Consider the following 12,423-nt stretch of genomic DNA (forward strand, 5'->3'; position numbering starts at 1 on the left):
CTTCCCACTTTCTGGAAAGCTCTTTTGCTGTTGCCTGGGTCAAAAAGTTCCCATTGTGTAGTTCTATCTCTGAAAGGTTTCTATTGTACACAGTTCCTGGGGTAATCCTTATGGTTGTGTGTATTTCCTTGTAGCAGATAGAGCACTCACCGCTGCAGCACCTCCTGCTGGTCAGTCTGGGAATTAGCTCTTTCCAGCCTCAGAGCGCCTCCTGCTGGCCAGTGTCTCACTTGCCTCAGGCCCTGTGTCCCTCCCGGACTCTGGTGCCCTTTACCTTGGAGCAATGCCCCCACATGCTGGGTCTCCCTTCCCAAGGGAATCCCCTCCCCCATGCCCACCTTGCCTCAGTGGCTACTGCCAGTCATCATCTAGCCCCCTTTCTCTGGGGCAGACTACAGTATGCAATGGCCATTCATCACTGACAAGGGAGTTGGACCAGCTGCCTCTGCCTATCCCTGGGCTGCACCTCTTCAATCCCAGTACCTCCTTAGGCCTTTACCAAGGCCTCAGCCTGGGGAATTGCCAGGCTGGAGCTCCCCAGCTCCTTTAGCCCTCCCCCAGCACTGCTCTGTTTCAGGTACCCTTTTCTCCCAGGCAGCTAGGTCCATCTCTTTCCAAAGCTAGAGAGAGACTGCCTGCCTTCTGGCCCGGCAGTCTTTTATAGGCCCAGCCTGGCCCTGATTGGCTGCCTCCCAGCCTTTTCTTATTGGCTCTGAGCCCCAGCTCTCTCCAAGGGCTGGCTTTTAACCCTTTCAGGGCTGGAGCTATTAACATTGTTTGGCCTTTTTATCGTTGTACCTGAAAGGCTGCTTATGGGTGTTCTCAACCTCACAACATGGTTCAGTAGCACATACGTAGCCAGACTTCATAACTTCACATACAATGATAGCACATACAATCCAGCAAGATATTAATGTCTAGCAGATCAAGACTTTCAGAATGATACCTCACAAGGCATACTTGGACAAAATATATCATTATTATATGACAGTGGTGAATATGGGGTGCCACAGGTATCTCTAGAGTAGTTCCTCCAATACCCAACAGCCCTCCATTAACAATGGTGCTATCTAAAGATCACACAGGCCTATATATCATGCATTAGGGGTTGTTGCCAAAAATAAAAAATACAATCACCCATTCATCCAGACCACCTTAGTAGTTTTAGACAATTTTTCTAAATTCCTGTTGCCGAGGCCCTCTTCCTTAGCTAATTTAAATGATAATTAGAAATTTGTCCCTGAAAATATCAATTTGTTGTGGGCAAGAGCCAGGATTACTCAATATTGACAGGTTTCAGAGTAGCAGCCGTGTTAGTCTGTATCCGCAAAAAGAAAAGGAGGACTTGTGGCACCTTAGAGACAAACAAATTTATTTGAGCATAAGCTTTTGTGAGTTACAGCTCATCTCATCGGATGCATGAAGCTCATGAAAGCTTATGCTCTAATAAATTTGTTAGTCTCTAAGGTGCCATAAGTACTCCTTTTCTTTCTGTCAATATTGACAGTTGCTCCTGGGTCCTGATTTTAAATCATACCAAGAGGTATGTAATAATATAAAGATCCCACATTTTCAGTATTTACAAGTAAAACATTTTATTGTGGAATCTGGATATGTGGCAGCCCTTTCTAGACCTTTAGCCACATTGGATGAGGAACAAGCTAGAACAAAAGGTTTAATTTCTAAGATACATACAAATTTGACTGAGAAAGATGTTAGGAAAACAATCCAGATGAAAAGATGGGAGACAGACTTGGACAAAGAAATTGATCTGGCTAAGAGTGTCTCCATATAGGAAAAGGGATATACATCCTCAATTTGGGTGGCCCATAAGGAATTTTTTTTATAAACTACTGTATAGATGACAACTGACTCCAGTTAAGCACCATCATATTTTTTGTTATGAGAGAGGTAATCCTATGGTGGGGTTGTAGGAAAAGGGGAAAGATACTTGCACATGTGGTGACTGCACTCAGGAATTAGATGGTTTTGGGTGGAAATTATTAAAGAGATTCATTGTATGACAAAATGCTGGCTGGTTTCCCAGAGATCCCTGACCTACTTGCTTAATGCTCCAGTAAAGGATCTGCATTTTAAAGAGAACAACAAATTAATTTCTTTTTATTGTTAGCTGCTAGACCTTGTATTGGAAAAATGTGACTCTTCCTCTTATGGAATTGTGGTACAGTCCTTGCAATGGAAAAACTTTCATATCCAGTACGTACACAAGAGATGCACCAAAAAGAGGATAGGTACTTATAAATTTGGTCACCCTTTTTAGCAAACTCAGAGGAGGGCTCCCCAGCCAGTAAGCCAGGTACTGTGAAAAATAACCTGATCCTGAATAAGAAATATATGACATACCATGTTAATGTTTTATTGTAACTTTGCCTTAATACAAGTTTCAAAAGGAGTTATATGTTTAATCTTGAAAAAACTTGTTATTTTCACCTTCATTTAAAATACAAATGACAAATTTAACAAGTGGTGTCATCTCGAATGTTTCTTATAACCTTATATTACGGGATAAGGAGACAAGCTATTTCCTAACCACCAGTAATTTGGGCAGGCTGCCTTAACTGGCATCAGAGCTGTAGTCCCAAAATTAGCTTCAGTCAGCGAGTGATTTGACACCCCACATCCTGTAACTCATACTTTGTTGGAACATAAATATATAAAATGGCACTGAAATTGACAATGTTCTGTTGCTCTGGGGACTGATAGCTAAAAAGACTACTGTCTTCTTAAGTTACATAGAGCGTGTAAGGAATTGTTGGTTCATTTGAAGTGGTTTAACCAATCTTATAATTTGATGATTCTAGAAACCCACTTTATTCTAATTTTATTTGTTTATTTGTATTTTATTTTACGGTTTTGTTTAGTTGTTCAGGCAATAAAACATTTAAAATTAGAAACCTGTGTGGTTTGGATGGTTTTTCCTCAGACATCAGGGTTCAGAACCACCTAGTGGTGGTTTGTAGAACTGCTCTTTACTCCTCCGTATCTGGTGCTCAGGTAGGAACATTGTTGTGTTTTGAGGGAAAGTTGACTTCTGTATATTGATCCCTTCTTTCAGTGAGCAATGTAGACTCCAGAATCATTGGGAGTCTGGGGTGATGCATAGCCACTGGTCAACCACTTTTCCACCCAATAATGTCTATACTGCTTGCACAGAACAGACAGATTCAGACTTGAAGGCTTTCAGCAGCTTTTCTGCATACTGTATGATTTAAGAGTGTCTCCCTTTATTGAACCCTAATGTAAAAATTGACCAAGTCAAACCCAAGAATATTATTTTTCTTTGAGGCAGTAACTCTCAATATTGTCTGGGCAAAACAGTCAGTGCTGTGTACTGTATGTACTGTTAGAATTTTCTATTACAGATGTAAGCAGAGTCAGGATAGGCTCCACCCTGACATCTGGTGGTGAGGTGTGGCAAGTTGTGGAAAAGAACTTCAGAGGCTGATCTCATTTGCATAGGCACACCCACCACGCCTAGAATGAGGCCATAACTGCCCAAATGGTCACTTTGGCTGTTGTGGGATCCCCAGTGTCTCTGTTATTGGGGCGGGAAGAATAAATTGTTATTACCTTGATTATGGGAACTGTGCTTGGAACTGTACTTGGCCTTTTGTTATGATGGAGGGACTCACCATCAACTGAGTAGCACTCGCTAGGCAAGGGACATGGGTTCCAAAACTCTGTGAATTGAGAGAGACTTGAGATAGGTATTAGTACCTGGTGGTGTGGGCCCCTTTGTGAGGGCCTGAAGCACTAATTGCACCTCTGTCTCTCTCCACTGTGGAATGTCAGAGCTAATTTTGGGTCTATTAAGAGTCTTGCTACACCTACTGTGCTGCATTCACTTTGGCCTTATGGTGCACCAGCACTAAAGCTCCCACTACTATGAGCTGAAATCACTGAGCACTGTGTCAAGTAGTGGGGAGCCGGAAGATCTAGAGTGCAGTGGTGCTGTTCGTGGATAGGCTGGCGGAGTGTTCGTGGGACAGCGAGGTGAGCAGAGCTGTTCGTGAGATGGTGAGCTGTGCAGAGTGGAGCCAGTCGTGGTGGAGCGGAGCTGGTCGTGAGACAGCGGCGTGTTCGTGAGACAGCGAGCTGAGCAGAGCTGTTCATGAGACGGCGAGATGTGCAGAGCGGAGCCGGTCGTGGTGGAGCAGAGCCGTTCATGAGACAGCGTAGCAGAGCAGAGTGCTGGGGGGCAGTCAGCTTCAGGACACGTAAGGTGCCCCTTACCTCTTTCCCCCATACACAGGCACATTTTAGCCAGACTGGGGAGTAACACTATGCAGATGAACTTTTGAACTCTGGGGCTGGACTTTTTGGACTTTGGGTGATTTGTGGATTGCTGGACTCAAGAGATGTTTGGGTTCTGGGACTCAAGAACCCAAGGGAAAGGATGTGGCCCAATTTTCTGGGGTGGGTCTTTGCTCATGGTTTGGTTAATGAACACTAGTTGTGGTGTTTCCCCAATTTAATGCTGATGTCGTTTACCTCATGTTATTAAAGATTCTCTACTACACCGAGACTCTGTGCTTGCGAGAGGGGAAGTATTGCCTCTTTGAGGCACCCAGGGGGTGTGTAAGATTTTCCCAGGTCACTGGGTGGGGGCTCGAGCCAAGTTTACATTTGCTTTGATGAGAGGGAACCCCTGTGTACTGAACCCGGCCCTTGCTACTATCAACTTGGCCTGGCAGAAGGGTTACACAAAAATTCAATGGGTTTTTGATATCATTTCATCCTGATGTCAGTTTTGTAGGAGCCAAAAATGCTTCTACAAAATGCTTGATTAGATGGTTGTTTACATTGCAGGAGTGCCCAAAGACTCCAATAGGGATCAGCCCCCACTGCGTTTGGCACTGTACAAACACAATCTGCATCAATGTTCTTGTTCTGCACCCGACACAGAGGTAGCAAAGGCAGATTTCTTAGAACACATTTTTTTGCCCAGATCCTGCAAACACTTTCCCACATAAGTTATATTACTCACACAAGTGGTCTTATTGATGTCACTAGGGCCAGACCGGGAACTATATTCTGTTTTACTTGCTCAGGGCTAGAGTGTAGCTGGCCCTTAAGTGGCTGCAGTGGGGTAGGAAGGAGTGAGCAGATTCCCCTCATGCAGGTTGTGTAGCCAACCAGAACTGCAGCCCTGGTAGTGGAGAGAGAACAGGAGCTGCTTCTGAGATTCATCCCCCAGAGCAACTTGTCTGAAAGGGGGCTTAGAACAGGCAGAGCCATGAAGATCTCTCCTATGCCATGCATGCTCCTTCCAGGGCAATGAGTGATTTGGGAAGTATTTGCCTCACTGAGGCAGGTTGCCTCCAGTACTCCCCCTGGGGTGGCATGGCACCATACCATTCCTTACTGTGGGCTGTGATGAAATGCCACAACCTAGCCCTACAGTTATTTTGCACATTTAAAGCTGTAATGGATAAAGAGTCTGATTCACAGCAACCAGTACTGGTCTCTGATTAAACTGATAGTAAATAATATGACTGACACATCATTCCATTCTATTGCTCATGATTCATAGATTCCAAGGCCAGAAAGGACCATTGGGATCGTCTAGTCTGACCTCAGGTAGAACACAGGCCATGGAACTTCCCTGAAAAAGTCCCTGGAAAAATCATGGAGCAGGTCCTCAAGGAATCAAGTCTGAAGCACTTAGAGGAGAAGAAAGTGATCAGGAACAGTCAGCATGGATTCACCAAGGGCAAGTCATGCCTGACTAATCTAATTGCCTTCTATGACGAGATAACTGGCTCTGTGGGTGAAGGGAAAGCAGTGGACGTATTGTTCCTTGACTTTAGCAAAGCTTTTGACACGGTCTCCCACAGTATTCTTGCCAGCAAGTTAAAGAAGTATGGGCTGGATGAATGGACTCTAAGGTGGATACAAAGTTGGCTAGATTGTCAGGCTCAACGGGTAGTGATCAATGGCTCCATGTCTAGTTGGCAGCCGGTATCAAGTGGAGTGCCCTAAGGGTCGGTCCTGGGGCAGGTTTTGTTCAATATCTTCATAAATGATCTGGAGGATGGTGTGGATTGCACCCTCAGCAAGTTTGCAGATGACACTAAACTGGGAGGAGAGGTAGATACGCTGGAGGGCAGGGGTAGGATACAGAGGGACCTAGACAAATCAGAGGATTGGGCCAAAAGAAATCTGATGAGGTTCAACAAGGACAAGTGCAGAGTCCTGCACTTAGGACGGAAGAACCCCATGCACCGCTACAGACTAGGGACCGAATGGCTCGGCAGCAGTTCTGCAGAAAAGGACCTAGGGGTTACAGTGGACGAGAAGCTGGATATGAGACAACAGCGTGCCCTTGTTGCCAAGAAGGCCAATGGCATTTTGGGATGTATATGTAGGGACATTGCCAGTAGGTCGACGGACGTGATCGTTCCCCTCTATTCAACATTGGTGAGGCCTCATCTGGAGTACTGTGTCCAGTTTTGGGCCCCACACTACAAGAAGGATGTGGAAAAATTGGAAAGAGTCCAGCGGAGGGCAACAAAAATGATTAAGGGTCTGGAACACATGACTTATGAGGAGAGGCTGAGGGAACTGGGATTGTTCAGTCTGCGGAAGAGAAGAATGAGGAGGGATTTGATAGCTGCTTTCAACTACCTGAAAGGGGGTTCCAAAGAGGATGGATCTAGACTGTTCTCAGTGGTAGCAGATGACAGAACAAGGAGTAATGGTCTCAAGTTGCAGTGGGGGAGGTTTAGGTTGGATATTAGGAAAAACTTTTTCACTAGGAGGGTGGTGAAACACTGGAATGTGTTGCCTCGGGAGGTGGTGGAATCTCCTTCCTTAGATATTTTTAAGGTCAGGCTTGACAAAGCCCTGTCTGGGATTATTTAGTTGGGTATTGGTCCTGCTTTGAGCAGGGGGTTGGACTAGATGACCTCCTGAGGTCCCTTCCAACCCTGATATTCTATGATTAAGTCCCCACAGAATATTTTTAGAAAAAACATCCAATCTTGATTTAAAAGTTGCCAGTGATGGAGAATCCACCACAATCCTTGGAAAATGGTTCCAATGGTTCAGTCAGGAGCATGGGGTTTAGGGATGAAGGAGGAAGAAATTAGACTGAAGATATGAAAACAGAGTAATTGTAACAAATGAGATAAATGAATAATGGAGTGAAAACGGGAGAGCTAGAAAGGGAAGAAATAAGGAAAGCAGGGGACAAAGCTTTCGAGAGGTGTCGAGAGGTGACCTGCAAAGTAGTGTTTTTAAGGATGGTAAAGCTGCAGAAATGTTCTGAATGCCTCTAGAAAGAATGAGGTCAGAGAGACACCCAGCACATTATTCTATTGCTCTCCTTAGATCTGCTTCCAAGGCCAGAAATCCTTATTGAAGTCTTCCTCACATCCTGTATCATCTACTGCAATTACTGTTTCCTTGGGCTTCACAAGCCCCTGCTCTCACAGGACAGAAGGCAGCAGCTTCTACATCCATGACACTAAGTCCAAATTACACCTCTAAGTTCAAATTGTCGATGAGGAACTGCAACGTGCCTTAGCTCAGAATGTGCCTGATAATTAAGAGCCCTTTTGAAAGTGCTTCTCAGTGTTGTGTTGTCTCTGACAGGCTGTTCAATGAAGTCTTGCTACTGCTGCAGCTTCCTACAAGGAGGTGCAGATCAGTTCATTTGGAAAGTGTTCCCCTCATTGCCCTGCTGTGTTTGCTATTCAGCCAAGTCCTGCTGCTACTGCTTTAGAGCACAGAACCACTAATAAAGCTGGGGCACTGGAGTAGCTGCCTCAGCTGGAAGAGTTGTGTTCCATTCATAGCTGTGACTGGTGCATGAGTTGTGGTCCATTCATAGCTGTGACATGGTGACTGGGATGAAGGCACATTCATTTTACTTTGTATTTTCCCACGTTTCTGAGTGGGACAGTGCTCACACGATAGGGCCTCTTTCCTAAGCCCATCAGACCCCAAAGGCTTCCCTAGTTACTATGCAAAGGGCTCTCTGGGGCAAATCAGGCTCTTGGTTCAGTCCAGTAGCAGTGGCAATGGGAGCACTGTCCTATGCCTCTGCCATACAGCAGGGGAATGGGAAGGCATCCCTTTTGGCTGAGGATGCAGACGGCCTTATCAGCACCCCAGAAAACTGGAGATGAGCCTAAGGTGCAGGGTCAGCCGGCTACCCTCAAAGATGCTGGAGGTAAGCAGGGCATATAAGGCCAGTTCTCTGTCCTCATTCCCACTCACCCTAGAAGGCTATTCCGATCCTGGGCATTCATATAGTGACTCTTTTACCCAGAGACCCCAAAGCACTTCACAAAAGTATCTATAGTGTTCTCCATTATACATGTGGAAAAAGCAAGGGACAGAGAGGTGAAGTGACAGCTCACAGTCACACAGCGAGTTGGTAGCACAGCTGGGAGTAGAACCTGGGTCTTGTCATTCCTAGTCTGACCTTCTATCCGTGCTGCCTCTCGATGTCAAGTGGTGTAGGCAGCCTGGAGGCCTATTTGGGAGCCAGCAGGGTGCCATGAAAGCTTAGCTTTATAGCTGTATTTGGATGATATTTGCCCTCGGGGGTCCACATATCATCTGATTAATAAGATCTGAAATACTGATATTGTCTGAATAACAGTCTGTTCACCAATCCCTACTCCAAACTAAGACTGATCTCCGAATTGATGGACTGTCAACTACCTTCTCCTCTCATTCCAAACTGGCAACCATTTGTCTTTTGCTGTTTTCTAACAGCAATAATGCATATTCATGGAGAGGCCTAACCCATCTATCTGATGATTAATGTGTCAAACTATAGTTTGTGATTCACATATAGTAATTCACTGTGTAAGCAGCCAACTTAAAAAAGAAAAGAATTCACCACAGGATAATTCCTAAGCAAAAGTATGATTAACGTTGGAATATTTTCAAGTTGTGTCATCCATCTAGTACCATCACGTATATTTCTCTCCTGCCCAAACATAAGTAAATTAAAAGAGAACTTTTACAATTAGTAATATAGGGTAGTGTTACTGAACAATAACAGCAACTTCAAGAATCTGAAAAGCCCATCAATACTGGCATCCAAATCTGCTATTTAATAATAAAATTGCGACATGTTACAGGGGATTTCAGACTCTTCTTTCACTTCCTGTTTGTAGTCAGATTGTGCCTGAGTGATGTCAGCTGAAGTCTAGGGTAGGAACAGACAGCAGCTGACAGGCAGGTTCTCAGGGATGTGAAAGAACCACAAGATTGCCACCTCAAATGTTCAAAAATCATGGGTCAGGCCCCCCAAAATCATGAGGTTTAAAAATTAATAAATTATGGGCTCCTTTTCTGTCCCTTCTGGTTTTAGAGCCTTTAAAGAACACTTGGATCAAGCTGCATCCATGAGGGCTAGAGATATAAACCATCAAAAATAGGTGAGATTCTCACATAATCCTAAGTCTCCAGGTGCTGGGGTTTTAAGTAAAACATCAAATAGTGTGAGACTCTCAATAAAATCATTAGAGTTGGCAACTCCCTCATTATTTCCTGCTTCACGATTCCAGCTCTGGCCCCTCCATGATGAGTATCAGTAACTTGTAGAGGGAGCGGAAGGCAAGTTACCACCACTTGCAGCAGCTAGGGGGTGAAAGAAGCAAGTGAAACAGCCTGTAAAAGCATGGGGCTTACAGGAAGAGAGGCATTCTGCCATCAATGGCAGGGTAGGGAGGGTAAATTGGACCCTTTGATAGGGAGAGGGTAGGGTTAGCGCTTTGATGTTCTTCTTTCAGGGAGCCAGTTCTCCCTAATCCTCCGTACCACCTTGGGAGGGTCAGGCTATCATTACCAAGGGAGAGCCAACTCCCTGGGGCATCACCAGTGCAAGGAAGCAGATCAAAGGTGCTAACTTGACCTTCACTCTAGCAGAGGGTTGGTTTTAGTGCATATTTTCTGCTTTTGTTGTCAGCCATGCTGGCCTCGTAAGAATGCCGTCACTCTTGACCTGCTGCTGGAATTTGTACTGGCATCTCAGCCCCCAAGCAGCTGCTACTACTTACTTAGTGCCCTATATCCAAAACTGCTGCTATACCTCACCCTCCCTGCTGTCCTTCTGGAGCCTTGAAAAGCAGGGAAGCAGTAGGTGGGACAATTCTCTTACATCTGTAACAGGCTTCTTGGGAGCCTGCTCCTCAGCTGATCACACCCCAGGAATCATAAATGATCAACCTTGAAGGCCCACAAAGGTGCCATCTACTTTGAGGACCTCAAGTCATTCTGCTGCAGTTGAGATAAGGTGAGGCTCTTGAGATAAAAGCCCCTTGACTTCAGTTCAGTTGTCAGGTTGGCTGTGCAACTGCACCAGAGTGTAAGGGGCATCTGGAGCCTCTTCTTACATTCCCTGCACAGCGTACCTACATTGCCAAATCCTGCACAGCCTCCTGCATTGGTGGATGGAGCCTTGACTTCACACTCCCCTCACGATGCTATGGCCAACAGAGCTGAGCAGGCAGAGACGAAGAAACAGAGGCAGATTCATGACTCTCTGAAGCTCCTACTCCATAGCTGTGCTGCCCCTTCCTCAGGATAGATTGCAAGGTGACAATCTGATCCCTAACGGGGAGGGAGATGGGATTTTTGAGGGATGAGTCATTGACTCTGAAATTTACTTCCCCAGTTGATTTACCAAAGCCTGATTTTTCTTTTTCTTTTTTTTTACTTTCTTGTCATGCTGCATCACTTACTGCTTCAAAGAAGAGTACCAAACTCATAAGAGGGAGGGGGAATGACCATTCGGGAAGGGGGAATTTGGGAGGGTTCATTTTTGAACATAAATATTGGTCCTATTATCTAATTTTTTTAAATACAAATTTCACATGGGCCCAGAACCCTGGATAGTCACAAACAAACAACTACATACGTACACAAAATAAACTCCTTGCGTTTCTGGAGTTCCCTCAGAGTGAATTGTGGAAGAAGAGATAATTTGTCACACCTACTGAGGTGAATTAGAAGAGGGTCAGGCTTATCTCTAGACTCCCTTGTTTTTAGTGAGAAGACATAATTATGTCATCCTATCATTTTTAAAGGTCTTATTTTTTCATTCATTGCCTTCTTACTATGGCGTAATTTGTAGGAGATACTTCTGCTATCACCACAAAGAGTCCTTCAGTGATGAAGTGCTCAGGCTTCAATCTCACAAACTGCTTGCCTTGCCTTCAGACATTATTACAATCGATATATTTTGCATTAGGATGTTATAAAGCAACGGAGTGGGAATGAGGGAGGAACTGGATGATTCTAGGCATAGAAAGACTGGACCAAATCCTGAGACAGCATAAATGTGTCAAATTCGAATGAAGTGTAGCCATTTAGGCAACTGTCAGTAAGGGCTTGTCTACACTTAACACACTACAGTGGCACAGCTGTAGTGTCAGGTTGCCCCGCTGGCTGAAGAAATCCGCCTCCCTGAAAGGCAGTAGCTAGTTGGATGGAAGAATTCCTCTGTTGACCTAAAACTGTCTACATGGGGAGTCTTAGGTCAGTTTATGTCACTCGGGATGTGGATTTTAGCTGGGTCAACCTAATATTCTAGTGTCAGGCAGGCCTAAGGCATTCTCGTGGTACAACATGTGTACCCTGAGATACTTGAGCACCCTGTGGTGGTGTAAAAGGATCCTGAGTGCTCTTCAGTGGGGGTGGAGAGGCTAGGTCAGAAAAGGGACATGTCCTGTCAGAAAGACCATGTGTCTAAGTCAAAAGGCAAGATCAGCTCATCCCGCAGTGATTTAAGGGGGCGGGAAGGGAACTTAAGGCGATGATGTAAGTTAGAGTAGCCCTCCCAAGATACATTTGCACCAAAGCAACCAACAGAAGTGTCATGCAACACATCCAACCAGCCCCTCAAAAAAGACTTCAGTAAAACAACAGGTACTGACAAGGTACCCAGAACACCAACATTACTGTATGTCAAAAATCCCCTTTGCTGAAATTTGCCATCTGGCACAGGGCATCCTTGGCCATACTATATCAAAAGCTGAAGCCAGGAGATAGCCAACCGCTAAAAGGAAGTGGTTTAAACCACTGCATAATATTTCATAGTCTATCAACCCAGCAGGTCACCAGGGAACATGGTAAAAAAAGAAAGCTGATTCAAACAGACACAGCACAAGAAACATCAACTTCGGCACATAACAAATGGCATCAGCAGGAGGGCAAACAAATCATAGGTTCTCAAAAGGATGCGAACCTAACACACAAGCATGCACCAGAGGCAACCAAAGCATTGCCAGTCAATCTGTGCCACCATCATAGGTATGGCATAGCATGATATTTCAGAAATTTCTCTACTGCATTCCTGCCTGCCATCTTTGCAGATGCTCCCAACCTTTCATTAATGTCATTAGTGCTATAGATCCTGTAGCCTTTGTCAATCTGCTAAAA

General features: G+C 44.9%; 1 protein-coding gene across 8 annotated transcripts in view; it reads right to left on the reverse strand.

Moving 5' to 3' along the window:
* The window catches only part of COL15A1 (collagen type XV alpha 1 chain), a 282,083-nt gene that overhangs the window by 42,823 nt on the left and 226,837 nt on the right, over positions 1–12,423 (reverse strand). The gene's annotated exons all lie outside the window — the stretch shown is intronic.

Source organism: Lepidochelys kempii, chromosome 2 (genome assembly GCF_965140285.1).
Source record: "Lepidochelys kempii isolate rLepKem1 chromosome 2, rLepKem1.hap1, whole genome shotgun sequence".
NCBI lineage: Eukaryota > Metazoa > Chordata > Testudines > Cheloniidae > Lepidochelys > Lepidochelys kempii.